Source organism: Lygodium microphyllum, chromosome 8 (genome assembly GCF_053477565.2).
Source record: "Lygodium microphyllum isolate KBCC chromosome 8, Lygodium_microphyllum_v1.1.10, whole genome shotgun sequence".
NCBI lineage: Eukaryota > Viridiplantae > Streptophyta > Polypodiopsida > Schizaeales > Lygodiaceae > Lygodium > Lygodium microphyllum.
The window spans coordinates 24,808,999-24,826,165 of NC_141142.1; the positions used below are offsets into that span (position 1 = coordinate 24,808,999).

At 41.7% G+C, this 17,167-nt stretch overlaps 1 protein-coding gene across 4 annotated transcripts in view; it reads left to right on the forward strand.

Moving 5' to 3' along the window:
- Positions 1-5,468: 5,468 nt before the first annotated feature.
- Positions 5,469-17,167, forward strand: part of LOC148032067 (histone acetyltransferase HAC1-like) — a 52,626-nt gene continuing 40,927 nt past the window's right edge. For 3 of the 4 annotated variants that reach the window (XM_087682694.1, XM_087682696.1, XM_087682697.1), the window contains exon 1: positions 5,469-6,289. The gene's annotated coding sequence lies outside the window, so the exon portion shown is untranslated. The remainder of the gene's footprint in view (positions 6,290-17,167) is intronic. The other variant, XM_087682695.1, reaches the window with a different exon arrangement.

Below are 17,167 nucleotides of genomic sequence, written 5' to 3' on the forward strand. Positions count from 1 at the left end.
ACTTCACATGCGCACTCGTTAGGTGGCCAAGAGCCCTTTAAAAAAAAAAAGTGCTTGCAGACCCTTGGTCCGAAGTCTGGCGTCTGGAGCAGGGGTAATGCCAAACTTCGAACCAAGGGTCTACATGCACTTTTTTTTCAAAAAAAATAATAATTTGGGCTCTTGGCCACCTAACGAGTGTGCATGTGAAGTTTCGTCGCATTCCAATAAAAGCTTATGGATTTACGATCACACGATGGACAGTGCATATGAAGCTGCATTAACCCGGTTTTGGGGATTAAATGGATTAAAAGATCATTCTTCTTCTCATTTTCACATCTTGCTTTCTTCGCTTCCTCCATTTTCACATCCCCAACCTCTGTCCCTTCTCCGTCTTGCCCTCCTCGAGCTTGCATGGCATGTACCAAGCAAGCATGTTGCCATTTTGGCCCCCGTAAGACATCACGCCAAGGCCCGCCACCTGGAGCACAAGGTGGAGCCTCCTCTAGTGCAGCAACAAGTGCTCCCCATAGAGCACAAGGACCACCACAAAAGAAGAGGAGATGGAAACCAGGCACTATCACCCTTCGAGAGATAAGGAGAATCCAACATGGATACAAGCTTCTCATCCCGAAAAGTTCTTTTCATAAGGTTGTTCGAGAAGTCATGCAAGACTTGGAGCTGAAAGGGATGGTAAGATTTTGGGCATGAGTGCGGAATGGCCCACTAGCAGGAAGGTGGACTGTTGCAGCTATGGAGGTCCTACAAATAGCTGTAGAGGGTTTTCTCATCGACTTGTTCGATGATACACAGCTTGTGGCCATCCATGCAAAGCGTGTCACAATCATAGATAAAGACATGAACTTTATCATTCGGCTTCGACACGGCAAGGGGACTTTGCCATAATTTACTAGATTAATTATGCAAGGTTTTTAATGAGTGTTATAGTGCCATAACATCTTGGAAGGCCAAAAAATTTTGTATACTTTGCCACATTTGAATATTTATTTATATATACATAATATCTCATGCGATGTGTATTGAATTCAAATAATTGAGTAAAGTTGTTTTGTTTTGTTTCTTGAAACGCATGACTCTTAATTTTTGTTAAACGTATGAACGCATCAAAAGTAGTAACACGTACGGATACAAGATACGTTATTGTTTATGCACAATCGCAAGTGCAGTACTATGCATTGAATTATGTTAATGTATGTGGATGCATCATTCACGTACCACACATTATTGTCACACTTACATAATCGCAAGTGCAGTACTACATGTTGAATTATGTTAACGTATGTGAATGCGTCATTCACGTACCACACATTATCGTCACACTTATATGAACCTCACATTTATTTAATAAATATTTATTTATAGGGACAAAGTAAGTTGTCTTATATTCATCAAGAAAAATACATGTGATGGCTATTAGTGATAGTAGACACAAAAAGCCGATAGCCAACAAGAACTCTCAATTGTTCCTTGGCTTTTTCATCAGTGGAGAGGAGGGGCCAGCTTCCGATGAAAATATAAGTTCCTTCTTTGCTTCAAAAATGATGCACTCCCCCTTCAGCTCTTTCTCTAGGAGAAGTGGATCTGATAGTTTAGCGAGGTCGCTTAATGTAGCAAGCACACACATTGCTCCACCACGCGTTTGGCCAAACAAGTAAAGAAGCTTTGACCACTTGATTAGCATCACCTTCTCCAAGCTATATGTCACAAGTATCGCTCGAAAAGGTCCAAACTTGGTCAAAGCTCAAATTTTCATGATTATTCATTGCCCTCCTGGTGAGCACTTCTTATGGAAGACCACCAAATCTGCAACAAGGTTACCAATATACTCCTTTAGAGTTGAATCCTTCTGTCGATCCGCATGTCGAGCTCCTCCTTGCCTTGATGCAAACTCATCTATGTACAGTATGTCATGAATGACAAAGTCAAATCAAACAATATATTTAATGACTAACCTAGAGTTATCAAAAAGGGATGAAAGTTGACGATAGGATGCGTCGGGTCCCCCAGATTCCACCGATGAAATCTTGGCAAAAAATGATGCCTCCAGTTGCCCTGTCCAAAGTTTGGCGTCTGGGGCCACTTTCTGCCCTGCCATGTTCAAAGTCTGGCGTCTAGGCAGAAAGTGGCCCTAGACACCAAACTTCGGACAGGGTGGCTGCAGGCATCATTTTTTGCTAAGATTTGACCGGTGGACTCCGGGGGACTCGAGGCACCACACCATCAAGTTTCATCGCATAAAAATATATGGTAGTTAGAAATCTCACATTCTCTAGATCATCTTGTATCTTTATTTCCTCGTGTGTCAGGGAGGCACCTCTTTGGGCAGAGGGATCTAAAAACTTATTGGTAGGAAGCTGGGGCCTTGGTCCGAACAAATCATGCTGTAGTGCTTCAAAATCAGCATCTGGCATAAGGTAATATTCTTCAACCAAGGTAATATGCTCTTGTGCTACTATGATGGCACTTACAATATCTAAGCTTGTGCCATCATATCTTCCAATCTCTGCCATTGTCGGATGCACATCCATGTAATGATAATCGATCAGGTCTTCCATTGAATCCCTGGCTAGGATAGAAAACAACTCTTCTTCCTTCATTTCTAAGTATTGCAGTACATCTGATAGAAGCAAGTATTATACACCATCTACTTCAATGGGTGTCAAACCCTATTGTAAAGATAGTAGAAAATGGATAATGCAGAGAGGAAGAAAGAGAGAGTGAATGAGTACGCGGGAGAGAGAAAGAAATGAGCACCTATCCAATCTTGCCCAAATTGATCTCTACAAAAGACAATAGTAAGAGTTAGTATTTACATGAAGGTATATTGAAAAAACAATAGAAAAGAGGAAACATAGAGAGAGAAAGAGAGAGGGAGAGAGAGATGAGCACTTATGCAATGTCACCCAAAATGATCTCTGCAATAAAACAACAACAAGGGTTATAACAAACATTATGTTGTATTGAAAAGATATCAGCAAAAAAAAAAGAAAAAACCAAACAGAGAGAGAGATTAACACCTTTGCCTCTTGCTCCAAATAAACTCTGCAAGAAAACAACAATTAGAACCAACATCAAATTCTATTGAAAACACAACATAAAAGAGAAACAACACATAGAGAGAGGGGGGAAAGAAAGGAGAGAGAGATGAGCACCTTTGTCTCCTGCCCCAAACAATCTCTACAATAAAACAACAATAATAGTAAGAAACGACATCAAACCCTATTGAAAAAATAGCAAACAAGAGAAAATGCAAAGAGAGATGGGCACCTGTGTTTTGCCCAAAATCTGGAGTTGCATGGAGAAGAAAGTGCAAAGGTAAGAAGAACGCTCAAAACCCTAATTACTCTCAGCAAGGAGCTTTAATGGAGACGAAAATTCACGAGTATAGAGAAGAGAGGAAAAGTGGTCTATTACTTGACTTTTGGGTCAAACTGATTTCGTGAGAGGGAAAAAAACCGAAATTGAAAATTCTCAAAAAAAGGGGGGAAATACGAGGTGAGAGAAACTCAAATTTTGTGTACTATTCATTCTCCCTTTTTTAAATCCCCCACTATCCCTTTTTTTAATAGAACACCCAAGATTTGGAGAGAGAAGATTCACCCTCCATGGATGTCAACATCTAGCCTTCCTATTGGACAATCCAAAAGGCCCACATCTTAAACTATATTATTTTTAAGGGCCCATTTGTGAGTTTATTTTTTTCCTAATGAGGTATACTGAAGACTCCAAGGATTAATGTGCCGTCAAATTCTCTTCAAGATCTTCCATTCCTATACTTCCAACGTTTGTCTCACCACGTGAGCTTTTCCAGGAGAATGATGACCATCAAACCCACCAAGAGAATTTCAAAGAATAGCCACCAACTTCAACAACTAGGATACCTACCACCATTCCAACAACAACTTACTTTACAACTAGAAGCTTCTACGCCATCAACAGTTTGAAGGACTCCTCCAAGGGACTGGCACTCGTCTAGGAGAGGGATAATGTTAACTATAAGGAGTACAACATGCAAGGTGCAAGCAAGCATGGGAAGGAGCTTAAATTTTTGAAAATAGTCTTCATATTATTAATCATGATATAATGTACATGAAGCACATGCATATTCAAATTGCCAAATGGTTATAACAATTGTATTGATTAATTATGTAAATTTACAAGCCAGGCATGATCTTGTGCAAGTTGTAATGATAGCATGGGTTCCTATTGAAAAATCACAAAGATTCTAGTTCATTCTCACCATAAAAAAGTTAAAAAATCACAACCACCATGATTATTAATCTAGTCCCGATGGCTACATTGCAACCACTATGGTTCTTAGTCTAGTCCTCATGGAGCAAGGTGAAGATGCTATTTCATAGCTATTTATGCTTGAGTGGTAAAAGAAAGCATTGGCCCTCTTTGTAGGTTTTAATATAAGTACTATAAAATACAAATTGTTTCAAATGCAAGCAGTGTTGAAGGGAAAATTAGTTGGTCTAACTACTACAAAGAAATGAATGTTCAAGTCTTGATAAATTTAATATTTTTCACACCAATATATATGTTCTAAATTTGCAAGCACCCTATGTTTATGATGGGTTCTCTATGTTGATTGTTTAGTTGTATGGCATGCATGTCACTTAAAAACAGTTTTTGACATAGATATGATAAACCCTTATTTTGTCTTTGTAAAAATTATTTATCATAAAATAAAATAATTATATTTTCAAGTAATTATATGTTTCTCAAGTATGCTTTAAAAACCTTAAGACTATCTAAGTCTCCCTTATAGAACAACTTTGAACATATTATCTAGTTCTTTTCTAAACACATGTAATTTGGTGCAATAGAGAAATGGAAACAATAAGCAAGAAGGTGGAGATGTCTCTTTTTAGCTTTTCTATACAAAAGGTTATGGGTCTTTTAGACCCAACAATGCGAGGGTAAAGGTACTCTTGGGAGCTATTCTCATAGGGGTTTTTTAAAACGGGTTTCCCCAAAAACTAGGAGCCTTTCTAAGTCACATATTTCTCTCAAAAAACAGCCCTAGGGAGGTGTTTGTGTTGAAAACCCCCTACTATTGTTGGAGAAACACACATGCTTCTGCCACATGCCATTTGAAAATAAGGTTCTTCAACCAAGCCATTATCATCGTGGTCTCACCCCCTGCTCCATGTTTGGAAGGCGTTTTATTAGTTTTTAAAGGGGGGGGCGGTTAAACCCATGGAGGAACATGATGGGAAGTAGGAAATTGGTTTTCCCCTTGAAAACGGTATCAGGCTCCAAACCCCTGCGTGAACAGCTCCTAGTTTTTGGGGTGATGTGAATGATACCTTTGATTCAATAAATTCCCGCATTGGGAAAACAATAAATTTATTAAGGACTTTGGGCCCATGAGAGGAAATACAGAGTCCAGACCGTTCCTGGTCCCCGACCGACGTATAAATAGGAAAACACGTAAAGCTGAGGTGCTCGACTCTTGCGTTGTTTGCATTGGGCAGACCCCGACAAAGCTCGCCTTTTATTATCGTCATCATCATCGTCAAGCTTACCTGACGCTTGCGTTGTCTGCATTGGGGCACACACACAGCAAGCTCTCCTTTTGTCGTCGTCATCATCGTTACCACCGTCACCGTCACCGTCACCGTCATCGTATTCAATCTGAGGCAGCCGTCATAGTCAGGAGCTCAAACAAACCCGGAGAAACGCAACCGGAGCCTTATTGCTTTTCATTCTCCCCCTTTGATTATTTCTCCTCTTCGGTTCGTCCAATCGACAGAAGAGGCGACGGCTTCCTTTCAGTCATCCATTTTGGGAAAAGGAGAGTTGGATCATCATCCTCCATCGTCAGATAGACAGGTGCTTCATTCATTCATTCGGCGTCTGTTTGCGTTTGTAACGGAATTGGATCACCACCATTCGAGGCTGAAGCTTAATTTGAAACACGGCAAGACAGAGCATCTTTTCAGGGCTTCCATCACCGTCCTTTCGTCTTACTAAGTGGCTGAGCATTCAGAGAAGAAATCTGGCATCGGTGTTCTCTACTTAAGAAGCCATGTTGTCTCAACAATTAGCATAGAACTTTTCTGGAGCATCAAACAACTCCATAGCAGAATCGTGCGTAGTTGCGGCATGGTGGAATTGTGTATTCAGTAGGTGTATTTGATCACAGCATGGCCAAATTGGATCAACGACACACACATTTTATGCTTTAAAAAAGTAGAAGGTCAAATTGGACAAGATTGTGCTCGCGGCTGTGCCATTCATTTATGAAGTAGTGTCTTGGATCATTTAATTTCCATTGAAGGTATGCTTCCTTCTTGTTTTCTTGCGTCGAAATCTGTTGTTCAAATTTCCTTGATATCAATCTTGCAAGTCTTTCAAAGCGTCACAAGGGTTGATGCGAAGACTTGAATTATCACTTGAGCTGCCTTGTCAGTGAAAGAAAGTTTTTATTCTTAGGCGCAGTAATGTTCTTGAGAGAAAAAGTCACATAATAATCCTAGATGCTTCGATTCTTTAGAGAGGAAAAGTCACTTGGAATGCTAGATTGTATTGACTCCACTACTATTGTCCCATGCTAGTGTGCACATTGCTTGCCATCATTAACTTCCACATTTGGAAGTCCATTTGCAACTTTGTTTGTAAAATACATAATGGAGCGTAGTTTCTCCTATGGTGGAGTATTTCTTTAGCTTCGAGCAATACTTCACTCTTATTTCCCTTAAATCAAGTTGTTAGTACCAAGTGACCTTGGTGAACTCAAGCCTCATTAAGCCCTTGTGAAACCCATCACCTCTAGGCATAGAGATCGACAAAGCTATTATCCCATCTATTATAAATTAGTTCAAGTAATCTAGCCTCTTTAGTCAATATTGAGGACCAATGTGCCCTATGTTTTTGACCCTTTCCTTATGAATGTTGCAATGAACTTATAGACTTGTTTGGCACAGAGTGGCCATTGCTATTGGTAAACACTCCTTGCATCCATCAATCCTCTATAGGGAAGGATGCTTTGTGTTGCTTGCCCTCAAGACAAGTTATATAGACACTTGGAGTCTCCTTGAGTGTAGACAATCTTGACACCATATTGTCTCCATTAAGCCTTCATAAAATGCAAAAGGGTAAGTGTCCATGACTTTGATGGCATAACTAATATTGGCATGGTTACTTTGAACCTTGTGATTTGATTTCCTCTTTGTAACAAGTCTTGAGGTGCAAGCTTGAGGCCTATGGGAATAGCATATAAACCAATACAAAGAAATGCTAGTCTAATCTTCTTCTTTCATACAATGTAGTTATCCTCATTTTACTTGGATTCCGCCAAGGGGTAAGGCCAAGTAATAATTCTTCAAAACACTAAAATCAGTAAATTCACATTTTCAGCTTGTCCATGTTGTCATGGTGATAGGAAGTCCAATGTAGCCCACATTGTGAGATTGATAGGAAGAGGAGAAGTCCCACAGTCACCCAATATTGTTCTAGGCAAACTTTAAACCTCAAATATTTGAGCCAGATACACATCAGCCAATTGACAAGCCCAATAGCTTTCTTCACAAAAATGAAGTATGTCACCTTGCTGAGATGGTCAATGATGGCAAAAAAAATCATATATGCAACATCCTTGAGACTTTTCCATGGTCAAATTTCCTCATAGGATAGTTAAAGCATCACCTTGACAAGGCATCCGCAACAACATTTTGTTCCCCAAGTATATGTTCTATGCTGAATGGAACATAGATAAGAAATGAGCCTATCTTATCTACTTTTGTAGCTCCTTTAGCATGAGGAAATAGGCATCTAACAAATAGTATTTTCATAGTTTCAATGCATATATTACAAGGAGCAGTTGATTTTCATAATAGCTATGATTTCCATTAGCATTCTGTAGTTTCTGACTCTTGCAAGCAAGTAGCCAACCATCTGAGTTCAAAACAGCCTCAATATGCTCTTTGAGGCATAAGAGTGAACCTCAAAAGAGGCGAATTGAGATTGAGTAAAACAATAGTTCAAAGTATCTATTAGATAAGTTTATAAAAAGTCCCAACTTTTTAAATGTAAATTTCATTAAAGCATTCTATACTTGTATATTCATTTTTGTTATAAATTCTGAAGCATTACCTATAGATAACTTATCTATGATTAAAGCATCAAATGAAATTGTATTTTTAATCGTTAGAGGGATCACTTTGCCACGCATAATTTCTTTGGTTGCTTTACTTGTAGATGCATTACAATATTGTTGTCGGGCAAACTTCAAAAAAGGGTTATGCTCTTTGTGTGGTGTCCTATATTTGCTAGCATAGTGAAAATTCACAGCCACTTATATTCCATCAATTTGCAAATTAGAAGATGGAGGGAGTTTTTAAGTTAAGGGATAGTGTACTGATGAATACCTTGAGATGCAAGATACTCTAAAAACTATTAGAAATATATTCACCCCCCTTGTTAGTGCGAAGGGTCCAAATGCGAGAGTTGTGGTTCTCTACCATGGCAATAAAAGTCTTGAAGCAAGAGAAAAGTTCAAACTTAGACTTTAGTCAATATGTCATGAGGAGGTGATATTTTATTACTTTGCTTAGCATTTGATTAAAAGTTAATCAAATGTGCAAATGTAACTTGCGTATGTGAGGTGAATGTCAATTATTTCACAGTGTGAGACCCAAGACCTCGAGATATCAGTTGTTGGTACCAATGGCAAGTGTTGTAATAAGTCATTCCTGATAGGTACTGGATGGTACTTGGTGTCAGATTTGGGCCTATACCAATTTATTAGCCACTAATGTTAGCGGGTGACATTGGAGACTAGGCATTAATTAATTAATTGACATGGGTGTAAGGGTCAATAATTGCTTAGGGATGCTTGGGAGACAAATTGGCCTAGCAAATTTAATTATTGGTTGGTTAGAATTTTTTTTGGCACAGAAATAATTATTAAATTAATTTTCAAAATATATAGTTAGAGTATCACTTTCATTTGTTGGCGAGAGTCATTGGTATATTTTGAAAATTAATTTAATGGGTTGGATAGTGTTGGAAATTTAGTTTAAATGGTTGCCACTTGGCAAAACTTACCCATGTAAGTTTAGGAATGTTGAATTCGGGTTGAAGGAAGAAGGAAATTTTGTTTTTACATTTTGGAGCTATTGGAAAGATGTGTTGGATTGCTGCTACCTACTGTTATTGGGGTCATTTTCCAGCAATTGGAGACCATTTTGGTGAATGTAATTGCTTATTCTTGACTAGAAAAGCTGGTGATTGTGGTTGATGCACTTTCTCCTAAAGATTATAGTCTTTGATGCTCCCTTTACTATTGGTGAACCCATTTGGGGCCGGAAAACTGGTTAGCAACTCAATTTTACCAAATTCTTGTGACAAATCTTGTCCACTGAAGACGAATCCCGAGTGCAGTAACCACTAGTTAGTAAAGGCCATAGTTGCTAAGTACAAAAGGTACGATATGGTATGGTACGATAAAATACGATACTAAATGGTACCTTACGATTTTATAAGGTACGGTATGATATTAGTATGAAAAAAAACATGATTAAAAAAAACACCATAAATCATTAAATGATAGAACACATGTTTAAAGTGGAAATAGCCATTTCATTACAAAATAAGATGAATACATGAGGGTGGCTATCGTGATCGCATGGGCTGTGTACAACATGTGATACAACTACAACCGAGTAGATGCATGGATGATGGTTCATGGATGATGCATCATAGTGACATCATGCATGTAGATATAATGATAGTAGAGACAAAAAAGAGAGAGACCTATGAATCTATAATGAGACATCACTATCATCATCATCATCAGAACCATGTGAGTGCTCATCAAAAGAGTCTGAAGATGACTCCTTGGCATCAGATGATGAGACACACTCATACTCATCCTCACTAATGAGGATACCATCATCATCAAATGATGGCTCCCTAGGTGGCAGCTCTGTAGAAAAGGGGGAGTGATGTCATCATATGATGAGGCACGGGATATGAGCTACTAGAGCCCTGCCTTACATATGTTTGCAAGCTACTCGAACCACCTCTCCTTGATGTTGAAGGGCGCCGAATGACCATGCCCCTGCTACCACTTAGTCAAACTTCTTGCCCACGAGCACGCTGATTGCAAGTGTCATGAGTGTCTGTTGCTATAAGCTCTCTATTGAGCTCTACAAAAATCATCTCCTCATCTATCTCCTGATGTACACTCAGAAGAGTATCGCTCGCAACTTGAATGTATTAACATTCACCTACACAATATACATAAGACTGTAAATGCTAAAGTTTAAATTGGAAAGTATAAACTTCAAACTTTTAAACAACAAATTTTAAATTTTATGGTTAAGTGTTTAAACTTTACCTGCTTTGGACTATCCATGCTCATCATAGCCCTCATCATGCATAAGTTAGTGGACCAATAGACTAGCTGCTTTAATTGTCGTGTGCTAAGTTAATTGCGAATCTTTGTGTGAATGAGAGAATAGTTACTCCAGTTTCTCTCACATGCATTGGAAGAGCAATCTTGGGCAAGGACCCTCATGGCTAAGGGTTGAAGGGTCTCCAATGCGTATCCAAAGTTTTGCCACCAAAATAGAGGCTTCACAAGTAACCAAAATAAAGGCTTCACAAGTGACTCTCATCCAACAAGTGGAAGAAGCAAAAGCCATATGCCCTCTCTGATTTGCATAGTATTCTAGTTCCTCCAATGCTGCATTGTGGTCATCCACAGGGGTCACATGAGTCAAATAAGCAAGCTGGTCCGAACGGAGCACTCTTATCATCCATGCCTGCTAGCGACTTGTAAGTCGGATGTACCAATGTGGCAAAACCATGGATGGGCTTATGCATCCATGTCCAACTCCTCTTGGACCCCTTGCAATCACTTATACGTAACACCTTATAAAAGGGAGTCATGATACTAACAATGGCACGGACTTTCTGCCAAAACTGCTCATTAAGGCAAAAGCGTTGCATGGCTTTGGTCTCCTCTGTCTCATGCTCATCCCACTTATTCCATAGAGTGGACACCACTGTTTGGGTCTGCACCTCATAAAGGCGCTCCAACAATAACCACATGTAAGAAAACTGAGTTGAAGAAGGATTCTTCAACTTGAGTGTGCTATGTCTACAATACATCCCAAGCACCTTTATCTTTACCATGAAGAAGGTGACAACTGATGTAGCTTTGTAGACCATCCTCTTTACCCACTTGAGCTTCCCAATGTCCTCCATGAGTAAGTCCCAACAATGACTTGCACATGGAGTCTACATGATCGTGGAAAACTCAGCCTCAAGAAAATGGCCCATGCACCAATAATTTGATGCATTGTCGGTAACAACTTGCACCACATTCGAGGGGCCCACCTACAATCACAATTTACAAATTACAAGTAACGATACTTGGAGTTTAGAGAGAGAAAGAGAGAGTTGAGCCTTTGAAGTTTCAACTTTCAAGACTCAAGAATGAAGAGAGATGGGGGTTGGTGGGGCCCGAGGGGAAAGAGAGAATCGATATAGATATTAGAGAGAATAGGGAGATAGATAGTTATGCATAAATCATAATGAAAGAAAGTGAAATAAATTTAAAAGACAATGTATACCTCAATGATAGCTTCCGAATGTGGCAGTAGATGAATGCACCCTTTGTTTTCCTCTCCCTCTTGCCGGTATCTATGGCCCGCAAAAAGTAAGTGCTGAGTGGACATGAGATGAGTATGCTGAGATGCCTCGTTTCTTACGATCACTCCATTTGTCGGTGAGAATAGAGCAACTATATTTTATCCATGTGGCCCGAATAGGATCAAGGGCTTTACCAATCCTTTCCTTCTCTTCATCAATCTTTTTCGTTCTCATGTCGTTGTATGTGACATTGATCCAAATTGACAATGGCTTTTACCATCTTCTTCCATTGCTCTTGCTTTAGGACATTGAATGCAATATTGCACTCAATCACCATGCGTGTAATTTCAATGTCTGCAAGTTGTTGCCTTCTCTAAGAAAGGCAACAGATCCACACACATGATCAGGAGCCTGAGAGAGAGAGGATTCTCTCTCCGGTGCCACATGAGCCTCCACTCTTTGTCTTTTACCGGAGCTGGATGCGGATTTGGAGCCCCCACTACCAATGGTAGAGGCCTCTTCTACTTCGGTTGAAGATACATCCACATTCAATGCTTCCTCATTAGTAGGCATAGGAGTTGGTGCAGATAAGTCACTTTCTTCTCTTGTGGAACCCCCTCTCATCTTGGCAAGAATCTCATCCATGATGTTTTGAGGGATCTCCTTGCATGGAGCAACTTGCCCCCCCATCTTGGAAAGGTGTTGGAGAAGCTGGGTTGCACCACTTGTATAGCGCTTCCCGCAATATTTGCACGTCCAATGGTGGGAGTTGGACTTCTTTGTGTTCCTCTCCACTTGGATCGTGTGCAAATTGAAGGCTTCGTGCTTCTCACGAGTTGTGGTGCCGATGATAGATGGTGAGGCCATGGGGGGAGAGAGAGAGAGAGAGGGAGAGTGAGATGCTTGAGTTTTGACTCTTGTTGAAAGAGAGGGAGAGAGTTGGGGTAAAGTTGAAAGAGCAAGAGTGAGAGAGAGGGGATGGGAGAGGCTTGAGCCTTGAGCCTTGATAGGGTGCGGGAAATAGGAGAGAGTGAGAGGCTAGAGCTTTATAAATCATAAATCAATTCAAGATCCAAGAGAGGGAGATGAGAATGGAAAATGCTTGTTGAATTGGTGCGGAAGCATGGAGAGGAGCACCTTTTGTAGATGAGAGAAGGGTCAAAATTAAAGAGGGGTCAAGAGTCAAAGAGGGTTGCTAGCTGGATGGAATCCAAAGGAGGGATGGGGGAGGAGTGCATAGCTGGAAAAGGGGGGAGATGAGGTATCCAAGGCTTCCCCCGCCCCCCCCCCCCCCCCCCCCCCCCCCCCCCCCACACACACACACCAAAAAGTGCCATGTAGGGAAGGCGCGGTGGCCAAAGAGGGCCCTTTTTTTCGTATGAAACTGTATGGTATGATCAGTATCATATGACCTACGAAGGCAACTAAGGCAAAGGCGTATGAAGAAAAGTGCTGAAAACACAAAAATTACCACTTTAGATGCGAAGAAAATCAAGCCGATGCTAGAAATGGAAGGGCAGCAGGATGGAAACTAAAATGCAATAGTCTCTAGGGATGGAATTGGTAAAGGTAGCAATGTAACCCCCTAAAGATGATGGTAGCTTATCACCAACAGTAATAGAATGATAGGTGACAGTCATAGTTGTCAGGTACGAAAAGTACAGTACGATAAAATACGGTACTAAATGGTACCTTAAGATTTTATAAGGTATGGTACGATATTAGTACGAAAAAAAAAAAACTTCATTATATTGAACTATAGATGATAGAATAGATGTTTAAAGTCCAAATAACAATGCTACTGGAGTATATAAGATGAATACTTGAGGGTAACACGCCAAAACCTCTATGGCATATGCCGCATGCGCAACATGCGCTACAACTTAGAAGTACATACATAGGAGTGGATACATCATACATGAATGATCAAACAAATAAGAGGCATGTATGCTTGAGAGAGAAGGTTGAGAGAGAGAGAGAGAGAGAGAGAGAGAGAGAGAGAGAGAGAGAGATTTGATGGGCGATGGCAAGGTCTAGCGATGGCTAACGGCGACCCTTCGTGATCTCCTCACGCTGTGATCAGGCCCCAGCTCCTCGTCTGTGCTTTCTCGTGCAGCCAGCATCAAGTGTTCAAGCCTGCACTCGTGGTTTCTACTACCTGTGTTCACGCCTGGCACCCACCAACGTGTCCTGCGCCCCGCCTTCTTGTGATCGTGCTGCTCAACAGAGCGGAGGTCCAAGCCCTGACCAGTGTGCCACCCAATTGTCAGGATTTGGGGCGTGCGATTCTGATCCTGCAGATGCAAGTAATGGCAGCATGACTTTGTCTCTACTGACATCAGGTAACGGTGGCAACAGAATTACACAGAAAGGACAGTTTTGCGCTCCTAGGAGGACTGACGATTATTGTACATCAGAGGTTGCAGACAGGACATTCTCTTATTGCACGTGCAATCTAGCCCTGCACACTGCGACAGAGCAGACCTGCCTCTGTAGAGAGAGAGAGAGAGAGAGAGAAAGAGAGAGAGAGAGAGAGAGAGTATTAACGTCTCTAAAAGGCCAATGTGGCCTATGAGACCAAAACAATACATACAATGATGGTGTGTTTCTCATCTGGAACGAGAAAAAGATGAAAAACATGCCTATAAGACTGAAAAAAATGAAATAGTGTCCTATAAAAGGGAAACATGTCAGTGATCTGAAAGTGAGAGTAGAGAAAGGAAAACTCTCCATTAATGATATGTCTGTTTTCTAAGGAGGTGTATCTCTGCATGGCTGAGGCGTCTCAGCATCTGTCTCCTGTGGCGCTCAACGATGGCTTTAATTTGTCTGTGGTGTGGATGTCTAGGCCTTCATCCGGGTGGACGTGGGTGCCTAGACCGGCTAAGTGCCACTGCTCTATCCAAAGGGACACCTACAGAAGATGAGGTCCAATGATGATGTACTCCTGTAGGCTGTGTGGCAGTAGTAGTGGTATCTGCCATACTCTGTCGTGTATTAGTGAAAAAGTCAGTGACTGCTCTCTGTCTATGTGAGCCGAGCTATGGGGGCCTCCTACTTCGTAGAATTGTTGCTTTGCACCTCTGGAGCTCCAAGAGGAAGAATCCCAAGCATCTCTGATCCTCAAACTGCATGATCCGTCTCAGGGGTCCAAAACCCTCTCGAAACAGATAGTGATATCTACCTCGTATGTCATAGTATACAGTGCATCTGCAGATGTAGTGTTCCCCTGTCTCCGGCTCTCTGTCGCATAGTGGGCATATGTGTTCTGTCTGTATACCCTCCCATCTGCATGTCCCAATCCTTAGGTGGTGGGATGAGGTGCGGATCTGACCAATAACTGTGCGTAGTCCATGAGGCAGCTGTGTGTCCATGTAATTGGGTCGGGTGATGAAACTATCCTCAGATACCTGAAGGAAGTGGGTCTGGTAGTGTGCCATCCTTGTGCCATGGGGGGAGGGGGGTCCGGCGGATCCAGGTCTTCTCCGTATCTAACTTCAATATGTCTGCTCTGATCACATGGTTTAGCTCTGATCGGCTTAGGTCAAGTATAGGGCAATCCAGGCTATAGTCAAAGGGGGGTAGTCTGTCAATTTGCAGCCCATGTAGACTCATCCATGTACTCATCTGAGCATACCAATAGTGTCTGTCACCGTCTGCTGCTAGTTGTCTAGAAGAGGCCAGGGCTAGCCGTGGGTATCTATCTTGGGGGAGCTCCCATAGTCTATGTATGAAAGTCATTGCTTGGACCAAGGCCTCAGCCACCTTGGGTGATGCTCCCAACTCAGCTCTGATAATCTCATGTGGGGTCGAGCTCTTCGCTCGTACTATATGTGAGATCATCATGACCAGTGGTCTTTCCATATGCTCCCATCCGTCATAGTATTCCTTCTCTGGTCCATGCTGGTCTCCCAAAGGCTGTCTCCTCGTGTGAAAGAGACTCGGACCCAAAATAGCTGCCCCATATAGGAGTGTGGGTGTAACCAGGGTGTCAAAAAGCCACAGTTTGGTGCGCGGCTCATGAAATTGTATGTGAGCACATTGCCTCTCCAATGCACCTAAGGCTGCATATGCTTTTGCCAAACGAGCCTCTAATGTCTCTCTACAAGAGAACTGTGGTCCCTTCAATGTGACCCCCAAGTAGATATACTGCCTAACCATCTCCACTAGCTCTCCATCAAAAGTAAACTGGTGCTCAGCCCTTGTCACCCAAGCAGCTGAAGTGTTAAATACCATAACTTTAGTTTTCCCAAGGTTCACCTTAAGATCTTTATCTTTGCAAAAAGCTGATAATGCATCCAAGTGCCTACTTAGTCCCTCAGGTGAGTCAGATATAAGTACAATATCATCGGCATAAAGCAGTAATGGTATCAGCACTCCAGCTAGGTTGGCTCCGGCCCCACCAGTCCTATCCACATATTCTGAAATTTCATCTATATACAGCCCAAATAGTGTCGGTGAAAGTGGACAGCCTTGTTTCACCTCAATGGTGCCATTGACTGTATCTGAGATGCCCTCAGGTGTTCATACTCTGCCCGTCATTGTCTCATACAAGGCATAGATACTCCACTGTATCTCTACAGGCACATCAATGTTTTGCATTCTTTTCATGAGTCTAGCACGTGGCACTGTGTCAAAGGCCTTGCGAAAGTCCACAAAACAGCAATAGATCTTTTTCTTGGATGCCTTGCCTTCTTCGATGATTGCCCTCAATGTAAAGATATGGTCTAGAGTTGTATATCCCCTCCTGAAGCTAGCTTGGCCTTTTGATCTCAGGCCATGCATCTCAGCCCATTCACTCAATGCTTGTTCCACGATAGAGCCATTTATCTTGGCCAGCATGTGTCCAATCATGATAGTTCGGTAGTTACTGGGTAGCGTGGGGTCTCCACTCTTAAAGAGCGGCACAATAATATGGTCTGACCAACAGGTTGGAAATCCCTCACAAACTGCCCTATTAAAGATGTGAGCCAGCGTTGGTGCCAAAATATCACAGGCATGCGTGAAGTGTTCAGCCACTAACCCATCATGATCTTGGGCTCTTCCATTTTTCAGTTTCCATATGGCATTCCTCACTTTTTTTTCTGTGAAAAATCTGCAATTTGCTGGTCTTGAGGTTGAGGGGAGTGGCATAGGATCTTGGCCAGGAATATCATAGAGTGTGCAAGCATATCCATGCCAATCATCCGGTCTAGTAATTTGTAGGGGTGGTTGGTTCTCATGCATATTTTTCCATGCTCTCTTGCTGTCCTGCCCCAAGAACATGGAATACATTTCTGTTTCTAGTCTGCTCAGGTATTCCCGCTTCTTTTTGCGTACCAACTGTTTGAAGAGTGTTCGAGCATGCTTATGTGTGCATATGCCAAGTGCCATCTCTCGCTGAAAACGTGCTCGTGTCTCTCTGCACTCATCATCATACCAGCCATTCGGTGGGGCATTACCTCGTGGAGGTTTATCTGACGGTGTATTGTGTGGGAAAGCGTATGCTGCTGAAGTGTGTATTATCTCGGCCAATTGTCTTGTAAACTCATCCAGAGAGGCCTGTGTGTCTAGCTCC